Raw genomic sequence first — 24,204 nt, 5'->3', positions numbered from 1 at the left:
GGCAATATGTCTACATATTTGAGTGTGTTGGCAGCCGTGAAATAGCGATACAATTTCGATTTAAGGGTTCTATTAAATCGTTCGACGATACTGGCTTTGGCATCTCCATGAGTAGAAAAGTGATGAATCTCCTGTGTTTTCATCAATGATTGAAAGGTCTGATTGTAAAATTCTTTGCCTGCATCTGTCTGTAACGTCTGAGGTTTCCTTCCTTTGGCTTCCTTGAGTATTTTTGCAAACGCATCCGTCACATCTTTTCCTGTTTTCTTTTTAATCGGCCGGGCCCACGCGTATTTGGAAAAGGCATCGATCACGACCAATACGTATCGGTATCCCTTGTTCTGTTTGGATAGGGTCTGTACTTCGATCAAATCTGCTACCCATTGTTGATCAATGTCGAACACCACCACAGGTAAAAATTCTCCTCGTCGACGTCTGGGTTTGTGAAGCGTGTACGCCAATTTTTTCTCTAATTCTTTTTTACCTTGAGCAATAGAGATCTTTTGAGCTTTGGCATACGGTGCCACACCACCCAAACTACCGACGACACCGGGTTCGTCATACAAGTCGTCCTTGACATCTTTCTTAATGTTCTTAACCATGATAAATGACACCAAAGTTTGAAACAATGATAGGTGACCCAATACTTATGAAGGTACTGCGTATACAATTGATTCCACGTCTTATATGTATACTTCCCATCATAGTATCTCATAAACGTCATCAAATGAAAGATACGGTCGTGTAGTGGATGTAGGTGTGGTTTCACGACAAATTTAAACACCTCAACTTCCATGTCTTCGGGAACCCAATGGTAAGGGATTTTATGCGGCTCATCCTCTTCGAAGACGATATGTGGGATGCGATCACAAAGCCACGACACCACTCGATAATGCAAGTAGCATAGCCATTGACTCCACGAGGTAAGCATGATGAACTGGTGATTTTTTTTCATCGCCGACCCTTTTTATAATGCTTGACATTATCCATAATGCCTGTTAAAGCCTGTTTTCCCAGAAGTTTACCAAGTGTTCCAAAACCTGGTGCAGGACCCGATAACAACATACTTGCTGCGTAAGCTAATTTATCGGTAAGAGAGGGACCTCTACGAAGAATTTTCTTAACCTACTCACAGAAGCACCCCCACGTTGATTGCGTTTTCTTCTTTTAATCAGTGACCGTCTTACACGCCTCATGATTGACACAGACAAATGACACAGTGTTTTCGGTGATACAACTTTTATTTATTTATCCATATTATCTTCTAAAAACTGTACATGATGATTAATACATTCTAAGTCTTTATCCGACAATCCTAAGCGTCTAGCTAATTTTCTAAACTTAGGCATACCGATCAACCAAGCGATTTCAACATGATCGTCCATAGACAATGTATCTAGCTTTGTGTTTCTACCCATCAACCGTGCGATTTCAAGATGGTCTGTACTTATCCCATCTACAAAAAAATTAACAAAACTTGGAATTACAACTAAAAAACATGTGTATTTTACATCTGGTGAAAGAAAAGTTTGAATGAACACTATGCCTAAAAAATTAATACATTTGACTCTTATTACTTTCTTTGAGGTAAAGGAAAAAGGGCTTCTAATAAATCAGCAAATGTCATCTTGACATCTAGTCCTGAAATGAATCATTCACATCCATCCGTAAGAATTTGCACTGACCTCTTGTTGGGTTTAAATCGCCACCAGGTAAAAAGATCACAGTTATGTCGACTGCATCGCAAATACATTTTGCCATAATTTGTTTCTGATTGAGTCAAAGACAATGTGGGAGTCATTCCACATTCGCACACCATCTTGTCGATTCTGTCCAGGGTGAACCAGGGGTGACCCTGTCTTTGACATTCATAGTAATAACGGTTGTAATCACTGAGATTACCAAATACTGGGCAACGGGCGGACGAGCAACGTAGAATACATCGTCACAATCTTCTTTTTTAGATTTCAATACGTCCATCATGGTCTGGTGAATCGGACATGGGATAACTGACTTCCACACTGTCCAACATTCTTGCAGAGAAGAATAATGAAACGTACCTGTACCTTCTACGCCAGGTACGATTTCTCCGTCTTCCATTACTTCAGTCTTCTCCAGGGTTGATGGGTCATTCTGAACACTTTCCACCAGCTGGTTCAACTCTTTCAGGGGAGATGTTTGCTTAGATGACTTGACTTCTGGTTTCATATAATCCACCTCGAACTTGGGTAGTTTCACATCTTTAGCAACAAAGTCTGGGTTCTTCATAGGCAGTGCATCTATAACGAGACTACCTTTCAACTTGTTCTTAGCCCATTCTTCTTATTCTTCAAAGTCTCTTTCTTGGCATAAGGGTGAACCCTCTTTGATGTCTTCTTAGTCTTGTTATCTTCCATCTTGCTTTCTTGATGCTTGCTTTACACTCTGGGAGTAAGAAATGTGATTTGACTGCTACAACGACTCCACTTTTATAAGGCAATATATGATCTTGATTGACAGGTCCCTCTTGGGAGATTGGGCAAGTTTGGGCTGAATCTTTTAGACTTACATTTCGTAATCTTTTTGTATTCTTCCATACGTTTCTCTACATACGCTTTTCTTATGTTCCTAATCTTGACATTCCATGCCGCTTCTTCCATAATTCTTTATATTTGATACACGATTTACATGTTTTGCATGCACACGTAAAATCGTAGGGATATTGAAAAACAGGCATGTTTATATGACCTCCATCTACTTACGACTTCACTTTAAATAATAAATCCTAACCCCTAGAGATTCGGACAGTCTTAAGCAATACTAGACAAACTCTTGAGCAAGTCCTAAGTTTAGACCGTATGTTCTCTTGGGATTTAGCTTGGGTGGGCAAGTCTGGGCAGATGACGTCACACGTAACAGTTTGTGACGTCTTACACCACATAAGTACCAGCCATAGGACATTTCGTGACATCATACCACATAGGGACTGGCTTAAAGCATGCGCATGTAATTTTTAATCAGAAGTGCACATGCGCATCACACAAATAGGTATCCCACATGGATGAATTTTACGCTACCGTTCCCTATATAAATCAAAAACCGACCCTATCTCTCTTAACAAAGATGGCCGACATGGACACTCGCTCATTAAAATAATCAATTTTTACCCTCGTGTACTACACGTCATGAATATAATTATCTAATAACCCTAACACGTGTACCTACATGGCATGAATAAATTATTACTCAAACTCGGACCAGGCCGCGCGGGATTGCTAGTCAGACGCGCTATACTACTGTGGCTGGAGCGCTAAAAGATGTTTGCTACAAGAATAATACATATATACCGGGTATTTCTATACACTAATTTCCAAAGGATGTAGCTGTATGGCCAAAATGGACGCTCCTCGATCGTCGACATCGAGGAGATTTTACTCTTCAATGTCGTCGGCCTTATGCTCCGTACCGGCTTCGAAAACGGCTGTTACGAACACATACCACTTGTTAAATCAGGGGAAGATAACCATAAATTCAGCTAAAAAGAATGCCTGTTCCCACACCGCACACGATTGTTCAACATTCTTTTCGGCTGCAAGCAAAGAATGGTAAGTTCCTTATTGTTTTTTTATTTCACGTGCTTGAGATGTACTCATACTCCTTGTCTTTCCACATGAACTACATTTACGCTTTTCTAATCGTATGAAAATCCTAATAATTGTAGTTTCCATCGTATTACAATAACAGGAATACATCATTTGTAATCAAGTTCAAGCCCTTTCCTGAGCTGACCGATACTCTGTTGCCTGAGCAATGAGAAACCTCTGGCGGATACTGGCATAAACAAGCTCGAAGGGGTTGTGTATTCTCCTAACCTAGGTTTCCGACGAGATAAATAAATAAACACAAATATTATTGAATTAGATGGTAGCGAATCAAGTGCTGTTCGAAAGTCGATGCATACGAAATATTAATTTACAACACTGATGTCAGTTATTTGCCATTGAGCGAAATGGGTCATATGGCAATGCTGCACTTAAACTAAAGGAGTTTTTGTCTATTAAAATCCCTACTTGAGATTGACTTGAATCTCTATAAACTAACTCTTTTTCCTTTTGATCGGTCGCGACGATATCCTCTGCCTTTGCAATCTCTGAGAAAGGAGCAACTTGCAGTGAAACTGCCCGATGACTTCTTGGCGAAAAGTCATCGTGCCTCATGATACAGCTGGTTCTTTCGTCAAAAGTAGCTTCTGGTTTGCTAAGGGAATTACTCTACAGCGACGAAACACTAGAGCACTGAGCAAGGAAGAACCTTTGCCCCACTTAGTGCGAAGGAATAAAATTTTATGGCAACAGAAACGAACACAGCTACACATTTTTTTCAACATGGATTTCGCCATAGAAAACAGAACGCCAAACGCAACAACTAAACATTTAGTAACGGGAGTTTTTTGTTCTTATCTTGACCTAAAACACTGCAGGCGAGAAACCTTTGTCAGTCTGCGTCTAAATCTTCGTTTCATGCACGTGGTTCTCTTTCGTAAGGCTGAACCGTACTCGCAACCTCAATTTTTTCTTTACTAATTGGGTACGATGTATCAACTCTGGTAGAGTTTGGTGAAGGTAGGTATAACATCGCTATCGGAAATTATTTCAAGAGTATTTCAACGCTGACTGATACAAAATTACAGGAGAAGTGAGAGATTTGTGCAATAGAGAGTTTTTACAGTTTTCTACGTCATAACCCGCTCATTCGTTACCAGTCCATGGAACACTTTTAAAACAAAACAAGAGCACTTTAAGGCCGAAAAACCGAGTTTGAAGTCATTTGAAATTTTTTCTTCTATCGGAATTGGTTTGAACATATGATAAGCTAAATTTTTACACCAAAAAAATTCTCTTCATAGGCACTTTAAAGGAAAAACAAACTAAGGTATGTTTATCGGGAAAGCAGTAAAATAGACTAATTCGAATGCATTTAATTTTATAGCACAAGGTTGAACATAGGTAAACCATCAATTTATAACAGATGATTGAAAATAACAGTATGAGTTTTTTTTTTTCAGTTCTTCATGCAACAGAAAGTAGGATAGATTCAATACCTCCCCTTTCGCAGTGAGTTCCGCAGAATCCTGGTCTACAGTCACAATGAAAGGAGCTCCATTTATATTCAGGAACACAGACACCACCGTTCTTACAAGGAGCGCTTACACACGGAGGCTAGAAACAAAGTAAACATTCCTTGAATCATTCAGTTTGTATTCAAAGAACTACAAAGAGTGTTTATCACCAAACATATAGAGAAATCTTACCAACGGACCGTAGTGATGGAAGGAAGCATTTGCATGGAACTTGTCATTCTGTGTACTTGTGTGTGGCCAACAACTCACACAGATAAAGACCTTTAGAGTCAGGATACGCTGCCATGTTGAACGAATAACAATTTGGTTCACCAACACAAAGAAAACCGCAGTCCACCTGATCTCTCACCATGGATGATGAAAGTTTCTCTGCCCACAAGTAATAGAAGGGGTCGCGCTTAAAGTTACCGAAAGAAAGATCGATTGTTGGAGATCGATAGAGAGTGCTGTTTTGCATGGCACATCAGGTTAAGCAGTAAAGGAAAAAAACACTAAAAGAGGCAGGAGCAGCATGATAGTGGCCAAGTGAACTTTTAACATCTGAATGCGTTGCGTCAGCTAACAGCAGCGATAAATAAAGAACAAAAAGAAAAAAAAAGTATAATTATTCAGAGTGATAATTTTCTAGTTTGGCATTGGTCAAGGGTCATGATATGGCAATTATTTAAGGAGGCGGAGCAGTGAGACACATGGGTTGAGTTGTGAAACACTGAGAGCGTTTCAAAATTGAAGTGTCCTCGTCTCTTTAGATTAAAGTTATGCCTTTTCATTATAAAAGTATTATCTTGAACTGCCAAACGGTAAAAAACAAGGGACGCTGTAGCGTGCGCGGAAGTTAGATATTTGTAAATAGTAATACGTGTGGTGAAATTTCCAAGTTCCGCTTTGTTTGATCAACTGATGGAAAGTTTCCTGTCAGATGACAGGTTCAGCAGTTGTGATTCCTTACATAATTTGTCATTTCCAAGTTTGTACGTGAGTCAGGCAAAACCTTATATGTCAATTTGTCCGTTAACAAGAACTTTCTTGTTTCTTCTATGAATTAAATACTTAGTTAAGTGTTCTGTGTACTGAAAAAATGTCACTCACTTGTGAAAAAACCCATTTCCTCTTAACTGCCAGGTAGGAAAAAGACAAAAGAGAAAAACGCAAAAGACATCGAAGAGTGGTGAACGTTTGATATCTAAAGCAGGTTAAACTTTGAGTTTAAAGTATCACAGATGGAAAATTAGCGCTTTCATTCAAACTGAATAGCCTAAAATTATGCGCCCTATTCCAGTAAAAGAATACATTTTCTTAAAACTTAATAAACAGTGATTTGAGATATGCATTGAACAGAACGGGAGCTTATTATTTCACGCCGCGACGTTTTACAAGATAGTTTATAGGACGACGCATTTTCATCAACACCCTTCTTTTATACTGAGAACGTGATCTGCCCATATTTTGAACTAAGGAAGGGTGTCCGGGATTTGTATTTAAACGATTCGTTATTTTTGGATTATTATTTTTTAACTTGAAAGTAGCACTCTTGAGCAAAGTTTTCAATGTTGTCGCTTTATCTCGAGAAATAAGGAAAAATCGAAAATCCGGGACACACTTTTGGGGTTCATTATAATTCGGACATTATCATCAAATTTCACGAAAATTGACTGAATACCAACCGAGAATAACTTTCAAAAGATCAAAACTCAAGCCAAAGCACTTTGCCAGAGAAAACGACTTAAAATTTTTCGGGGCGTCGGAGTTTGTTTACATAAATGTATTTCCCATTTCACGCTTGCGAAGGCTGTTATCTAATCGCATCGAAGCAAGCTATTTGACACTGTTTTGCCTGCCGGAGTTGATGCGTGCAAGGGGTTGTTACAAAGCTGAGCGGGGATGGAAAATAACACGCGAAATTAAAAATAGGACTTTAATTTTTTTTTTTGACATTTTATGTTTATTATGCGGAATAGTAATTTTTAAGTGACGCTGTCAATACACCCACTTTAATCTCCCTAATCATTATTTTTTTTATGTTAAGTTCAAAGGAAATTACCGTATACAATTCACTACATCGATCTAAATTCAAATCCACGAGAGCCAAGACTATCTCAGTATCGTGAAACTTGAGCTTATGTTTAAAATAATACTTCATTAACATATATCAATGGAATAAACGTTTCACGTGATAAACGTGTACGTCAGACAAAAGCCATCGTTCATAATCGTATTGAAATACAAAAGCCTCTTTCGTAAAAAAGCTGGGTTATTTTGGTTGCTAGATTGGTCCATCTTAACTATTTGATCTCCTCATCCGTTTAGGAAAGTTTCTTTGTCTTTGAGTATGTTGATGTGTTTTCACTTATTTAACTTCCTGTCGCAATAATCGTCGCTCTTGCAATAACTATCGCACTTTATAGAACACTTGCCGCCCTTTTTAATAAAAAAGTTGTCGCACTTTGTAATATAATCTTCGCTCTTTAAAATTACAGTCGCACCTCGGAATATTACTTTCGCTCTTTTTAGTACCAGTTGCAGTTTGTAATTAAAAAGCTGTCGCTTTATTCAAAGAACAGTCCATTGCATTTTGTTTATAACATAAGCTTTCGCACTCCGTATAAAACTTGTAGAGCTTTCTAATTAAAGAGATGTTGCTCTGTGTAAGAACAGACCATGATATTTTGTTAATTATAAAATAAGCTTGAGAAGTTTTGTTTTTCAATTTTCTTTATCGATGAAACCTTTCTGAGATTGTGGGCTCCTCCCATAAGAATTGTGTTCTCGATTTACTACAGTTTGGTACTTCCCGGAATTTCATTGATTCGCCTCGTGGTGCCTTTTCTCGTCGATCTTGGAACGCTCACTTCTACCGGATTTACCACGGTTCTCATCTTCAATATTTGGGGGAAGGGGGAGGGTAGTCCAAACTTCGATGCAGAAAACAATTTTTTGTATTTGTTTTTGTTTTTGCAAAGTACCGCAACGGACTTTAGGTTTGAAAGTAAGTAAAAAACACTTGAGGTATATCACCGGATGTTACACTTGAGCAAAAATATTTAATTGATTCTAAAAATGACTCTACAAATAAACAAATAAGACAATGCAGTTTCTAAACTGAGATTTCCTTAGAGCACCCTTCAACCGAAAAGCCCCCCTTACTAAAACTGTAAGTAAAAGCTGCTCAAAAAACAGTTTGGTCAACTTTGATGATCTCACTGGAGACATCAGCTGTGGAACGGACTTGTGATGTACATTTTACAATTATGATGTCGGATATCGGGAAGGGTGCGGGGTTCCGCTCCCACCATCAGGATTTTTTAACTACTTGCCTAAAAGCAAAATTCTTTCGACAGGATCGCATATGAATACTCAGATTGAAGAAACTGAAACTTATCATATAGAGATATTTCTTAGTACTTTGCAAAAACAAAAAACAAATACAAAAAAATTGTTTTCTGCATCGAAGTTTGGACTACCCCTCCCCCTTCCCCCAAATATTGAAGATGAGAACCGTGGTAAATCCGGTAGAAGTGAGCGTTCCAAGATCGACGAGAAAAGGCACCACGAGGCGAATCAATGAAATCCGGGAAGTACCAAACTGTAGTAAATCGAGAACACAATTCTTATGGGAGGAGCCCACAATCTCAGAAAGGTTTCATCGATAAAGAAAATTGAAAAACAAAACTTCTCAAGCTTATTTTATAATTAACAAAATATCATGGTCTGTTCTTACACAGAGCAACATCTCTTTAATTAGAAAGCTCTACAAGTTTAATACGGAGTGCGAAAGCTTATGTTGAAACAAAATGCAATGGACTGTTCTTTGAATAAAGCGACAGCTTTTTAATTACAAACTGCAACTGGTACTAAAAAGAGCGAAAGTAATATTCCGAGGTGCGACTGTAATTTTAAAGAGCGAAGATTATATTACAAAGTGCGACAACTTTTTTATTAAAAAGCGCGGCAAGTGTTCCTATAAAGTGCGATAGTTATTGCAAGAGCGACGATTATTGCGACAGGAAGTTAAATAAGTGAAAACACATCAACATACTCAAAGACAAAGAAACTTTCCTAAACGGGTGAGGAGATCAAATAGTTAAGATGGACCAATCTAGCAACCAAAATACTCAGCTTTTTTTACGAAGGAGGCTTTTGTATTTCAATACGATTATGAACGATGGCTTTTGTCTGACGTACACGTTTATCACGTGAAACGTTTATTCCATTGATATACGTTAATGAAGTATTATTTTAAACATAAGCTCAAGTTTCACGATACTGAGATAGTCTTGGCTCTCGTGGATTTGAATTTAGATCGATGTAGTGAATTGTATACGGTAATTTTCCTTTGAACTTAACATAAAAAAATAATGATTAGGGAGATTAAAGTGTGTATATTGAAAATCGCCACTTAAAAATTACTATTCCGCATAATAAACATAAAATGTCAAAAAAAAAATTAAAGTCCTATTTTTAATTTCGCGTGTTATTTTCCCATCCCCGCTCAGCTTTGTAACACCCCCTTGCACGCATCAACTCCGGCAGGCAAAACAGTGTCAAATAGCTTGCTTCGATGCGATTAGATAACAGCCTTCGCAAGCGTGAAATGGAAATACATTTATGTAAACAAACTCCGACGCCCCGAAAAATTTTAAGTCGTTTTCTCTGGCAAAGTGCTTTGGCTTGAGTTTTGATCTTTTGAAAGCTTATTCTCGGTTGGTATTCAGTCAATTTTCGTGAAATTTGATGATAATGTCAGAATTATAATGAACCCCAAAAGTGTGTCCCCGGATTTTCGATTTTTCCTTATTTCTCGAGATATAGCGATTACATTGAAAACTTTGCTCAAGAGTGCTACTTTCAAGTTAAAAAAATAATAATCCAAAAATAACGAATCGTTTAAATACAAATCCCGGACACCCTTCCTTAGTTCAAAATATGGGCAGATCACGTTCTCAGTATAAAAGAAGGGTGTTGATGAAAATGCGTCGTCGTATAAACTTATCTTGTAAAACGTCGCGGCGTGAAATAATAAGCTCCCGTTCTGTTCAATGCATATCTGAAATCACTGTTTATTAAGTTTTAAGAAAATGTATTCTTTTACTGGAATAGGGCGCATAATTTTAGGCTATCTCAGTTTGAATGAAAGCGCTAATTTTCCATCTGTGATACTTTAAACTTAAACTTTAAACTTTAGATATCAAACGTTTACCACTCTTCGATGTCTTGCGTTTTTCTCTTTTGTCTTTTTCCACCTGGCAGTAAGAGGAAATGGGTGTTTTCACAAGTCAGTGACATTTTTTCAGTACACAGAACACTTAACTAAGTATTTAATTCATAGAAGAAACAAGAAAGTTCTTGTTAACGGACAAATTGACATATAAGGTTTTGCCTGACTTACGTACAAACTTGGAAATGACAAATTATGTAAGGAATCACAACTGCTGAACCTGTCATCTGACAGGAAACTTTCCATCAGTTGATCAAACAAAGCCGAACTTGGAAATTTCACCACACGTATTACTATTTACAAATATCTAACTTCCGCCACGCTACAGCGTCCCTTGTTTTTTACCGTTTGGCAGTTCAAGATAATACTTTTATAATGAAAAGGCATAACTTTAATATAAAGAGACGAGAGGACACTTCAATTTTGAAACGCTCTCAGTGTTTCACAACTCAACCCATGTGTCTCACTTGCTCCGCCTCCTTAAATAATTGCCATATCATGACCCTTGACAATGCCAAACTAGAAAATTATCACTCTGAATAATTATACTTTTTTTTTCTTTTTGTTCTTTATTTATCGCTGCTGTTAGCTGACGCAACGCATTCAGGTGTTAAAAGTTCATTGGCCACTATCATGCTGCTCCTGCCTCTTTTAGTGTTTTTTCCTTTACTGCTTAACCTGATGTGTGCCATGCAAAACAGCACTCTCTATCGATCTCCAACAAGCGATCTTTCTTTCGGTAACTTTAAGCGCGACCCCTTCTATTACTTGTGGGCAGAGAAACTTTCATCATCCATGGTGAGAGATCAGGTGGACTGCGGTTTTCTTTGTGTTGGTGAACCAAATTGTTATTCGTTCAACATGGCAGCGTATCCTGACTCTAAAGGTCTTTATCTGTGTGAGTTGTTGGCCACACACAAGTACACAGAAACTGACAAGTTCCATGCAAATGCTTCCTTCCATCACTACGGTCCGTTGGTAAGATTTCTCTATATGTTTGGTGATAAACACTCTTTGTAGTTCTTTGAATACAAACTGAATGATTCAAGGAATGTTTACTTTGTTTCTAGCCTCCGTGTGTAAGCGCTCCTTGTAAGAACGGTGGTGTCTGTGTTCCTGAATATAAATGGAGCTCCTTTCATTGTGACTGTAGACCAGGATTCTGCGGAACTCACTGCGAAAGGGGAGGTATGGAATCTATCCTACTTTCTGTTGCATGAAGAACTGAAAAAAAAAAACTCATACTGTTATTTTCAATCATCTGTTATAAATTGATGGTTTACCTATGTTCAACCTTGTGCTATAAAATTAAATGCATTCGAATTAGTCTATTTTACTGCTTTCCCGATAAACATACCTTAGTTTTTTTTTCCTTTAAAGTGCCTATGAAGAGATTTTTTTGGTGTAAAAATTTAGCTTATCATATGTTCAAACCAATTCCGATAGAAGAAAAAATTTCAAATGACTTCAAACTCGGTTTTTCGGCCTTAAAGTGCTCTTGTTTTGTTTTAAAAGTGTTCCATGGACTGGTAACGAATGAGCGGGTTATGACGTAGAAAACTGTAAAAACTCTCTATTGCACAAATCTCTCACTTCTCCTGTAATTTTGTATCAGTCAGCGTTGAAATACTCTTGAAATAATTTCCGATAGCGATGTATACCTACCTTCACCAAACTCTACCGAGAGTTGATACATCGTACCCAATTAGTAAAGAAAAAATTGGAGGTTGCGAGTACGGTTCAGCCTTACGAAAGAGAACCACGTGCATGAAACGAAAATTTAGACACAGACTGACAAAGGTTTCTCGCCTGCAGTGTTTAGGTCAAGATAAGAACAAAAAACTCCCGTTACTAAATGTTTAGTTATGGCGTTTGGCGTTCTGTTTTCTATGGCGAAATCCATGTTGAAAAAAATGTGTAGCTGTGTTCGTTTCTGTTGCCATAAAATTTTATTCCTTCGCACTAAGTGGGGCAAAGGTTTTCCTTGCTCAGTGCTCTAGTGTTTCGTCGCTGTAGAGTAATTCCCTCAGCAATCCAAAGCTACTTTTAACGAAAGAACCAGCTGTATCATGAGCAACGATGACTTTTCGCCAAGAAGTCATCGGGCAGTTTCACTGCAAGTCGCTCTTTCCTTAGAGATTGAAAAGGCAGAGGATATCGTCGCCGAGCCGATCAAAAGGAAAAAGAGTTAGTTTATAGAGATTCAAGTCAATCTCAAGTAGGGATTTTAATAGACAAAAACTCCTTTAGTTTAAGTGCAGCATTGCCATATGACCCATTTCGCTCAATGGCAAATAACTGACATCAGTATTGTAAATTAATATTTCGTATGCATCGACTTTCGAACAGCACTTGGATTCGCTACCATCTAATTCAATAATATTTGTGTTTATTTATTTATCTCGTCGGAAACCCAGGTCAGGAGAATACACAACCCCTTCGAGCTTGTGTTTATGCCAGTATCCGCCAGAGGTTTCTCATTGCTCAGGCAATAGAGTATCGGTCAGCTCAGGAAAGGGCTTGAACTTGATTACAAATTATGTATTCCTGTTATTGTAATACGATGGAAACTACAATTATTAGGATTTTCAAACGATTAGAAAAGCGTTAATGTAGTTCATGTGGAAAGACAAGGAGTATGAGTACATCTCAAGCACGTGAAATAAAAAAACAATAAGGAACTTACCATTCCTTGCTTGCAGCCGAAAAGAATGTTGAACAATCGTGTGCGGTGTGGGAACAGGCATTCTTTTTAGCTGAATTATGGTTATCTTCCCCTGATTTAACAAGTGGTATGTGTTCGTAACAGCCGTTTTCGAAGCCGGTACGGAGCATAAGGCCGACGACATTGAAGAGTAAAATCTCCTCGATGTCGACGATCGAGGAGCGTCCATTTTGGCCATACAGCTACATCCTTTGGAAATTAGTGTATAGAAATACCCGGTATATATGTATTATTTTGTAGCAAACATCTTTTAGCGCTCCAGCCACGAAATGCGTTCGTCCTTTCTTCTAGATTTCTCCTTTCTTTACCATAGTTACTGACGTGTCTTCACAGTTTTCTACGTCACAACTATGTAACGTGATCGTTTTGGCCGCGCGCTTGATGAAACACTTTTTTGGCCGACAAATCGTAATTTCAAAGCGCAGAAAAATGGTCAAGGAGAACTTGCTAGGCGCAAAGGTCGATTATTTATACTTTTAAACACAGCTATCAGAAAATGCAAAAAATAAAATTTCTTGTACATGTCGTAGGCACTCTATCTTAATCTTTTACTTCTAAATTTCTAATGTTCTTTGTTATTTATTTTTTTTTAGGAAATCGAACTTGCAGTGACATCAAGTACTGCAATCCTGAGGCTAAAAGTGGCTCTTGTCATCGACCCTGATGGAGAGGGCGGAGTGAAACCATTTAAAGTCTTCTGTGACATGACTGACAAGGACGGGATAGGAGTGACAGTTATCAGTCACGACAGTGAAAGCAGAACTTTGGTGGATGGGTTTAATGACCGTGGTAGTTATTCGCGCAGTGTTACTTATAATGAAACCAGTCTAATTCAGCTAGCAAGCTTAACAGCTTCATCTTCTCACTGTGAGAGTTTATCAAATACGAGTGCTATGATTCAGTGCTCCTTTCCAATGGTGACATGTTTGGCTGGTGGGTATCACGTGATGACGAGAAGATGGAGTACTGGGGTGGAGTCAACTCTGTTCCATTCAAATGTGCATGCGGTTTGAATAACACGTGCGTGGATACCAGTTACGGCTGCAACTGTGATAAGAATGATTGGAATTGGCGAGAGGACAGCGGTTTACTAACAGACAAGTCCAAGCTTCCCGTGATTCAATTGAGGTTTGGAGATACTGGTGTTAATGAAACAGGATATCACACGCTTGGAAAACTGGAGTGTTATGGACTCATCTAGAATTCACATTTAAAAGACAACTTGAACATTGTATTCCCTTAATCAGACCTGAATAAAACGGAGGTCCATGATAGTTTAGAGAAATGTAGTGAATTGGTAATTTGATTGTAATGTAGTAGAAAAATGGAGAAATTCATAATGTGTAGTTAAAAGTATTTTCAAAAACTTGTTACCGAATGTCATACTCAGTGTTAGACTGCTCAAGTGTTTTGGACTCATTTAAGACTCAAATACAGGTCATTAACTTTAAGTAGTTGCTATAGTGATACTTGTGTGTCAAAACTAATTTTTTTAATTAACATTTCCCTTTAAGCGCGTTTGAGAATTCCAAGAGACGTGAAAGCTGTTGCCTGTGGTGAAAAATCTGCCATCATTTTACAAAACTCATACATGCTTCTAATTCGTTGGAATATATCTTTGATGTAATTTGATGATGACACAATTTGTTAACCAAGGCAAAAGGGAGACGACCAAGTTGGAAGTTAATCTGCCAAGGAAATCTTAAACAAAAGATTCTAAGGACGTCAAGTTGCAAACTTTCACCCCTATTTGAATCCAATAAATACGCTCAATTTGAAAATGACTGTAAGTCTTATATTAGCACTTGAATTCGAAGCCTACATTAGATAGTCATCTTTGTTGTAATGGCCTGATTATTCTTAAAAGCAACTTTATTTCGGTTTTATTTCCCTCTGTTTTTGATTTTGCAAGTGATTAAATTATTTGGCTAAGACATTTTATTAGACCGAGCTCGATGACCTCTCGTTGGCACTTTCGGCATTTCAATATAAGCTCGCGAATTCTCAATACCACACTAAACAATAAAATGTTATGTATTGTGTTAGGGATTTAAATATTTGTGACCATTACAGTCACCTTCAGGACAAATTAAATTAATAATCTTTGTCACCTTCACTCCCCCTACCCATGGAGCTTGAAAATGCATTCAATTGTTTTTATTTTTTGAGTAATATGAATTATAACATAGCTAGTAAATTTGCCTACTCAAATTCAATTGCGCGAGCGTGCTTCATATTCCTATTGTGCACACTCATGACGTCAGCAAACAAATCCCTCGAGGAAAAAAATTTTCCATCAGGTTGAAAATATTATAAAACAATTGGTTCATACGTCAGCTGTACGTTCATCAATATATGAAGCACTTGGGAAGATTGGAGAGCACTGAAGAAGCTAGAGTTGCTCTCGGTTGCGCCTTGAGCAACTCTTACGCATCTTTCTTGCCTCCAAACTCCCGCGTGCTTCATATCTCGATGAACGCACGCTGACGTATGAACCAATTGTTAAATGGCCCGCTCTTCGAATGCTCTGAAATACCCTTTAAGTTACTTCGATATGTGTTTATTCTGTGATCATTTCCGATGAAGTTTGGAGGGTTCAATAGGGGGGGTCATTAGGGAATCAGTAGGGTGGGTGGGGGTGGGTGGGTGGGTGATGTGGGTCTTCGCCATTTTCGTAATTGCATGCATTTCTCTGCACATATCTTAATTAGTAAATCGTTGGAGGTCTTTAAAATTAAGTTTACTTTGTCAGAAAAAGACCGAATAGGTGCAAACATAATAAACCATCAATAGTCAAAATTGGGAAAAAAAAAATCAACTTTCAACATTAACCCCTTTATTGAGACCTTCTTTTAACCTTTAAAAGTCTTGTAACTTTCAAATTATCTCCGTATTATTTATTATTATTATTATTATTATTCAACATTAACTTTGAGAAACCTTTTCTTTGAAAAGTCTTGTAACTCTAAATTACCTCCGTATATAAAAAATTATCCAGTTTCCATCAAAGTGGATTTGGAATATTAATTGATAACGAAGCAACAAAGTATATGTCATTTTAAATATATTTATGCATATAGCTGCCTACGTTTTGTTTCAATAAATCACTTTACAACAAACTGTTGAGCAAAATTTCTAAAACTATTGATTTATGAAAGTATTCGGTTAAACCAGCCATATATTTTTTGGCGATGATATTTAGTTAGGTGTTCGGATACAAAAAAATATTTTGTTTTAAGTTTATGCAATTTCTCTTTTCGATCATCTTAATTTCAAAGATGAAGCGCATTCGGAATGAGAGATAAAAAGCAACGCATAAAAATATAGCATCATTACATCAACTTTTCTAAACATGAGACATAACGTGTCAAAATATCTGAATATTCGCCAAAGTTATGACTTCTTTATCGTATAACAGTGGAATGAATTAATTTATTGTGCTTCTGCAAGCCGGAGGCATTCCGCATTTTGACGCGTAAACAAGTTTATACGTAATTAAACGATACCAGAGGCTGCAAAGATCTTCCGACGATCTTTTGGTATATTCACAAACATAAAATGATTTTTTTTTGGTTCCCTATATGGCATACGTAAACAATTATTCGCCTCCACTTTGGTTAATAACCGTTGATTATTTATTCCTGTTATCCGCGAACTAGCATCTCTGGGATACAGGCCGCAAACGTTCATTTCAGTGACGATAATATTCCAGTTTTTTTTCCCGTTGATTACGATAAGTTTATCATCAGTTCTAAATAACTATCCCTGGTAAAACGCCCATCGTTCGTTCTCTCTATAATGTATTTCCTGACGACAACGTGTTGTTTGTTGTCATTATAGTGCACTAATAAACCATTTTTTGCATCTCAGGCTGATACAAGTCGAAGACTATTTTCTTTTCAATCTAGTTATGTAGAACAAATGTAATTCAACTCTGCTTTGCAGGCCTTGTTGAAATTGCATCTAAAGTAATCCTAAACGAGTACTCTGACCATTTCTCCTAGGTCAAATGTTATTCTTTGCTAATGCTGTAGCATGTTCGATAAACAATATTCGCAAATATGAGTTTTTCTAACTGGATATTTGTTTCTGAACTTTTTACAAGAAATATTTAATGAGTAACTGTGCAATGTTTTATTTGAGACCAGTATATTGTTTTCATTGAAAATGCTAATACGGAGATGAAACGACTGACATTTTTAGCAATAAATTACATAATCGAGGCTCGCTCGTTTTCCGATCCATGTAGAGGATTTCCTAACATTTTTAAGAGATGTCAGACAGACATAACTTAGATAAATTTCTTCAATTTCTTTTAGCTGAACTTGTTCCAATTTAAAATGATTATTGTTTATTAATTAGATAAGCTCCTTTTAAGTCACGAAGAGGAAATCTGCCCAGTATCTGCCTATGATCAGGAATTCGTCGGTCTAACTGGAGGTAATGAAAAATTAGTTTGATATTTGGTGTTTTTAATTTTGCCCAAAAAGAAAAACTAAAAATTAGAAAAGAACTTTTTTTTCTTTCACAAAAACCCTTCTAAGAGGAAAGTGTCTCGGCATAGTAAATAATAAAAATATTACATAAACAACCGCGCCCCCTAAAAGGGAAAACAACTTTAGCTTTTTGTGGTTGGTGCCAATTTATAGTCAGTGTCAATTTATTTCATATATTGTTAGCCTGGTGCGAGCCAAAACATAACTCCTTACAGAAAACCTGCTAACAGGGACATGTGAAGGAGTAACTAGAAATTTATTTTCAAGTTTGTTGTAGAGTAGGGAGCAGAGTACCAAAAATCTCTTTAAAATTAACAAAAACATTAGTTCAAACCAATATAATAAATCATTAGCATTGTCAGAGTTAATAGATATTGATATGAATATTTAAAACTTTTTAAACCTGTTGTAAAGAAGGTATTAATAGACATCGTTTCCTCCATAGGAAAAAAAACAACAGTTTGAAAGCAATTCTTGTTAAAAAAAAAAAAATCTAAAAAAGTATATGCAGGTTTGTCAAGGAGAGTTTTATTTAAGATGACTTTTTAAAACTTACTGTTCCACCTTTACTTCCCCTATAGTAGAAGTTTATCCCACCCATGGCACCTGCTTCATAGATGTGGCTTTTAATTCATAATTACTGACAGGCAATTATAAAGGACCTATTTTTCATTTGAATGTAAAGTCTGCGGTATCATACAGCAACTCATTCCGGTGGTGAGAGTTCATCAGCCACTGTCATGCTGCTTTTGTCACTCTTGTTGTTTTTTTCCTTCTTTGTTAGGATTGTTGCTTGCCACACAAAACAGCGCTCTCTATCGATATCCAACAGGCCGTGCTTCGTTTGGTAAATTCAAGTGCGACCCTTTCTACTTGTCATGGGCGGAGAGAAACTTACATCGTCCATGGTGGAAGATAAGTTAGACTGCACTTTCCTTTGCGTTGGTGAACCAAAGTGCTATTCGTTTAACATAGCAGTGTATCCTGACTCCAAAGGTCTTTATCTGTGCGAGTTATTGGCCACAGACAAGTACAGAGAGGCTGAAAAGGCTCAAGCAAATGCTACCTTCCATCACTGCAGTCCGTTGGTAAGATCTCTTCATATATTTGGTGCTTTAACACTCTTCGTATTTCTTAAAATAGAAACTGGATGATTCAAGGAATGTTTACTTTGTTTCTAGTCTCCATGTGAAAGCGCTCCTTGTAAGAACGGTGGCCTGTCTGTGTTCCTGAATATGAAAGGAACTCCTATCACTGTGATTATCAGCCTGGACTCAGTGGAACTCACTGCAAACGTGGAGGTATTAAATTCATTTCAAACTGAGAGGTACAAACTCTAAAGTAGAAGTCATACTGTCGTCTTTAGTTATAACTAAATGTCATTGAAAACTTTGTGCAACTGCTTCCATCTACATCTATAGTGTCCTGCAACATGTTTCCAATATGAAAGGTATTGAAAGTTCGACCTTTCGGCCGTTTTTGTTTTTCTTCATTTTTCATGGAAATGAAACTTTTGAAAGATGAAATATATACAATCTCTAAATGGCTTCTCGCGTCATCAGTTCTCTTTTCCCGTAAGAACGGGATAATCTTTTGTGAAATAGTCGTTTCTCTGTGTCTTTTTACTTTTCAGGAAATCGAACCTGCAGTGATATCAAACACTCCTACCCTAGGACTCCAAGTGACTCTTACGTCATCGATCGATCCTGAGGATGGAGAAGGTGGAGAGAAACCTTTTAAAGTCTTCTGTGACATGGCTGACAAAGACGGTGTTGGAGTGACAGTTGTCAGTCACGACAGTGAAAACAGAACGCTGGTGGATGGATTTCAGGACCCCGGCAGTTATTCGTGCAATGTCACGTACCAGGGAACCAGTCTCCTTCAGCTGACAAGTCTAACAGCTTCATCTTCTCACTGTGAGCAGTTTATAATGTACGAGTGCTATCACTCAAGGCTCTTTCGCGATGGTTACGGCTGGTGGTATCACGTGATGGAGAAGAGATGAAGTACTGGGGAGGAGTGGATTCTATCGATTACAAATGCGCATGCGGCTTGAACCATACATGTGCAAACCCTGAGTACGGATGTAACTGCGACAAACTTGACCAACAATGGCGAGAGGACAGTGGTTTACTTACTAACAACAAGTCCAGGCTTCCCGTGAAGCAACTGAGGTTTGGAGATACCGGCTCTACAAAAAGTGATCAGGGATACCACACACTTGGAAAGTTGAAGTGTTTGGGACTCATATAGATCGTAACTGTCTACCCGCTATTTTTAGACTCGCCTGTTATAGCGCTGTAAAGTAACATGCTATTTGTTATGATAGTTCGCTGCCTGAAAGGAATTCCAGGATGGATAAATATCAGTAGGAAGGTTAAAATGTTTGGCGCATGTGTTTTAGCATATTAAGCATAATTTTAGGCGCCGAAGGCGCCATTTTCGCTGCTTGTAGTTTGAGACGGAGAGATTGTTAACGGTATGAAGAGCATTTGTGAAAACATAAACATGTAGTCCAAATACCGTGAAATTGAAAAAAAAAACCCGATAATCACTTACAGATTTTGTACAATTGTTGTACAGTATATGACGATTGAAAAACTTCGTGTGTTTGCTTGTTAGTCTCCCAACATTCTGACAATTGTACTTTTCAACAACTCGGTCCTCGAGATTTTTCCCGTAAGCCTTAGACATCGTTGATATAAATTCTCTTAGATTAAAGTGAGCAACTCAAGTACACTGCGCCAACGAATAATTCGAAGCCCCATTCTAACTGAGCCGTTGGTGAGGCACTATCACTGTCAAAAAAATGAAATGAAATAATACAGACCGCAACAAATAAGTTACTATATATAACTGCTGCTGCACGCATAAGCTCCAATGATTCCTGAATAACGTATCAGAATCCTAAAGAGGAATGTTATGGTTGTACCACATTTGCTTACCTGATTGTTTATCATGTAAAGACAGATTTCTCTCGAGAGCTTCCTCTTCAGAGTTTATCGGTCAAGTTGTTATACTCTAAACCAAAACTATTAAGACCTCTTTCATCGATGACTGGCCTGGTTTATACGATTAAGAATGCAAGTCAAGCTGGACGTTAAAAATCAGTTTGAAAACCCCTTTTGTAAAAGTCAATAGAAACTAAGTCAGTGAATTATTTAACGCTGGGAGCAAGAAAGATGCGTGAGAGTGCCTCCAGCTACTCGAGCTTCTTGAGTTTTTTGAGTCAATTTACTTTTATGTTAAACATTCTTAACAGGGTCCTCCACTAAGCTTCATTGTGTGCAAAAATATCATTAGCACGATAACAAAATAAAGCAACCTCGCGCTATTGAATGTGTAGGTTACAATACTTGTTTAAGTGGACAGTGCTGGTACCGACAAAATATTATCAGCAGTCAAATTAATGATCTTGATCACAGTGATCAGTCATTTTGACATAGACTTCTCAGTTTTCTAGCTTCTCCAAATAACCAACACAAGGAGTATTGCATAAAAGCTATTAGTTATCATATAAAAGGACCTCTTGTTGCAGCGTTTAGATCATCCCTGTTGAAGGCACTATATAGGCAGGAGTGTCGAAACGTTGGGTCTATGAATTGTAACTTCTTCGGTTACATTCATTCAATCTGTAAACCAGAGTAGCATCAAACCATGTCTGATTGTCCACCTGGTTACCGTGTGAACTTTAATATTTTCTATATTGTGGAAGGTCACAAACTTGCCTACTTTTGATCACGTGATTTCTTATACATATCGAAAAGCTCATTCATCTGAACTTAACATCGTAAGCCTCAGTCGTCTCAGGGTAAAAGCGAGCTATTTCTCAAAAATAGCCAGCTTTTCTCTTCTCTTCTTGTTCTCGGCATGATGTTACCCAAATACAGAGTAGTAAGTGAACTTTTTTAATGAATATTTTCTAGTGAATTTTAAACAAACCTTTACCGTTTCTGGTTAATTATTGTCTGCCACAGTAGTTAAAATGTATATATCTCACGCCCTGTGCAGATCACAGAGCTGCAATGCTCGAAGGGAATTTGTACATTCTACATTACGAATGTCATTTCTTGTTTTCGTAAGAGAAGGTTATAATGTTCTTTTCTATCGACATGTGCAATATCAAACCCGTCCATTCATTTTCGCGCAGCTCTGTTACCTACTTTATTTGACGTGGTACAAAATCAACGGACAATTATCAGCCAATAACCCCATGTTAATATTTGTCCGATTATTTCCGTCGAAAAGCAAGAAAGCCAACGTAAAAAGCCCAACAGTTTCACTTTCTCGACTTAATTACTTGAAAAGGGAGAAAAACGAACTTATTTTGTAGAGTCCACAGGTGTTGGGAATTAAAGGCTGATCTCAAATGCTGCTCTAGAAAGTACAAAAAAGATAACAAAACTTTATTTTATACGCACGATACAAAAATTAATGAGAGGGTTATAAAATAAATATCCCCCCTTCTAGCTTGCTGGCATGTCGCCTGATAATGCCCTTGGCTGAGAGATTGTCCTCAAAATTTCAAATTTACCCTCAAAGCCTTGCTTCTTGGCCAAAGATTCATTTTTTGGACAATTTCTCGGTCGTGGACATTATCAGCCGACATACTCGACATAGCCGCCTGCCTCGACAGCCTTCTCGTGTTTTTCCTTTAATAATAAGAGTGTCAATTCTAAGTACCAGTTTCTTCCTCACTCCTAAGGTCGTCAGGCAAGGTACTGGTGAATGTTTGGAGACGAAGGTGCGAAAGACTATAGAGGTCTAGGAATTTATTGGTCATCAACATGCACGAGTAAAACTGCTTGACGCCAGTGCTGTCAGCGGGGCCATATAAACTTTGATGATCTCACTGGAGATATCAGCTGTGGAACGGACTTATGACGTACACATTACACTTATGATGTCGGATATAGGGGAGAGTGTGGGGTTCCGCTCCCCCACCATCAGGATTTTTTAACTACTTGCCTAAAAGCAAAATTCTTTCAACGACAGGATCGCATATGAGTACTCAGCTTGAAGAAACTAAAGCTTATCATGTAGAGATATTCAGTACTTTGTAAAAACTAAAACAAATACAAAAAATTGTTTTCTGCATCGAAGTTTGGACTACCCCCTCCCCCTTCCCCCAAATATTGAAGATGAGAACCGTGGTAAATCCAGTAGAAGTGAGCGTTCCAAGATCGACGAGAAGAGGCACGATGATGCAATCAATGAAATTCCGGGAAGTATCAAACTGTAGTAAATCCAGAACACAATTCTTATGGGAGGAGCCCACAATCTCAGAAAGGTTTCATCGATAAAGAAAATTGAAAAAAATGAAACTTCTCAAGCTTATTTTATAATTAACAAAATGTCATGATCTGTTCTTACACAGAGCAACATCTCTTTAATTAGAAAGCTCTACAAGTTTTAATACGAAGTGCGAAAGCTTATGTTACAACAAAATGCATTGGACTGTTCTTTGAATAAAGCGACAGCTTTTTAATTACAAACTGCAAATGGTACTCATAAGAGCGAAAGTAATATTCCGGGGTGCGACAGTAATTTCAAAGAGCGAAGATTATATTACAAAGTGCGACAACTTTTTTTATTAAAAAGCGAGGTAAGTGTACTTATAAAGTGCGATAGTTTTTGCAAGGGCGATGATATTGCGACAGGAAGTTAAACAGGTGAAACACATCAACATACTCCAAGACAACGAAACTTTCCTAAACGGGTGAGGAGATCAAATAGTTAAGATGGACCAATCTAGCAACCAAAATAACCCAGCTTTTTTACGAAGAGGCTTTCGTATTTCAATACTATTATGAACGATGGCTTTTGTCTGACGTACACGTTTCTCACGTGAAACGTTTATTCCATTCATATACGTTAATGAAGTATTATTTTAAACATAAGCTCAAGTTTCACGATACTGAGATAGTCTTGGCTCTCGTGGATTTGAATTTAGATCGATGTAGTGAATTGTATACGGTAATTTTCCTTTAAACTTAACATAAAAAAAAAAAATGATTAGGGAGATTAAAGTGGGTGTATTGACAGCCGTCACTTAAAAATTACTATTCCGCATAATAGACATAAAATGTCAAAAAACAAAATTAAAGTCCTATTTTTAATTTCGCGTGTTATTTTCCCATTCCCGCTCAGCTTTGTAACAGCCCCCCAGCACGCATCAACGCGCCGACAGGCTAAACAGCGTCAAATAGCTTGCTTCAATGTGATCGGATAACAGCCTTCACAAGCGTGAAGTGGAAATACATTTATGTAAACAAACTCCGACGCCCCGAAAAATTTTAAGTCGTTTTCTCTGGCAAAGTGCTTTGGCTTGAGTTTTGATCTTTGGAAAGTTTATTGTTGGCTGGTATTCAGTCAATTTTCGTGAAATTTGATGATAATGTCAGAATTATAATGAACCCCAAAAGTGTGTCCCGGATTTTCGATTTTTCCTTATTTCTCGAGATATGGCGACTACATTGAAAACTTTGCTCAAGAGTGCTACTTTCAAGTTTAAAGATAATAATCCAAAAATAACGAATCGTAAAAATACAAATCCCGGACACCCTTTCCAAGTTCAAAATATATGCAGATCACGTTCCGATATAAAAGAAACGTGTTGATTAAAATGCGTCGTCCTATAAACTTATCT

At 37.6% G+C, this 24,204-nt stretch overlaps 2 pseudogenes; both read left to right on the top strand.

Moving 5' to 3' along the window:
* Window positions 1–10,964: 10,964 nt before the first annotated feature.
* On the top strand, window positions 10,965–14,361 carry LOC136279839 (contactin-associated protein-like 2; annotated as a pseudogene).
* Window positions 14,362–18,295: 3,934 nt separating this feature from the next.
* LOC131792767 (contactin-associated protein-like 2) lies at window positions 18,296–19,986 on the top strand (annotated as a pseudogene).
* Window positions 19,987–24,204: the final 4,218 nt, after the last annotated feature.

Source organism: Pocillopora verrucosa, chromosome 3 (genome assembly GCF_036669915.1).
Source record: "Pocillopora verrucosa isolate sample1 chromosome 3, ASM3666991v2, whole genome shotgun sequence".
In the NCBI taxonomy this organism is placed as follows: domain Eukaryota; kingdom Metazoa; phylum Cnidaria; class Anthozoa; order Scleractinia; family Pocilloporidae; genus Pocillopora; species Pocillopora verrucosa.
This window is presented reverse-complemented; position numbering and strand designations above follow the sequence as displayed.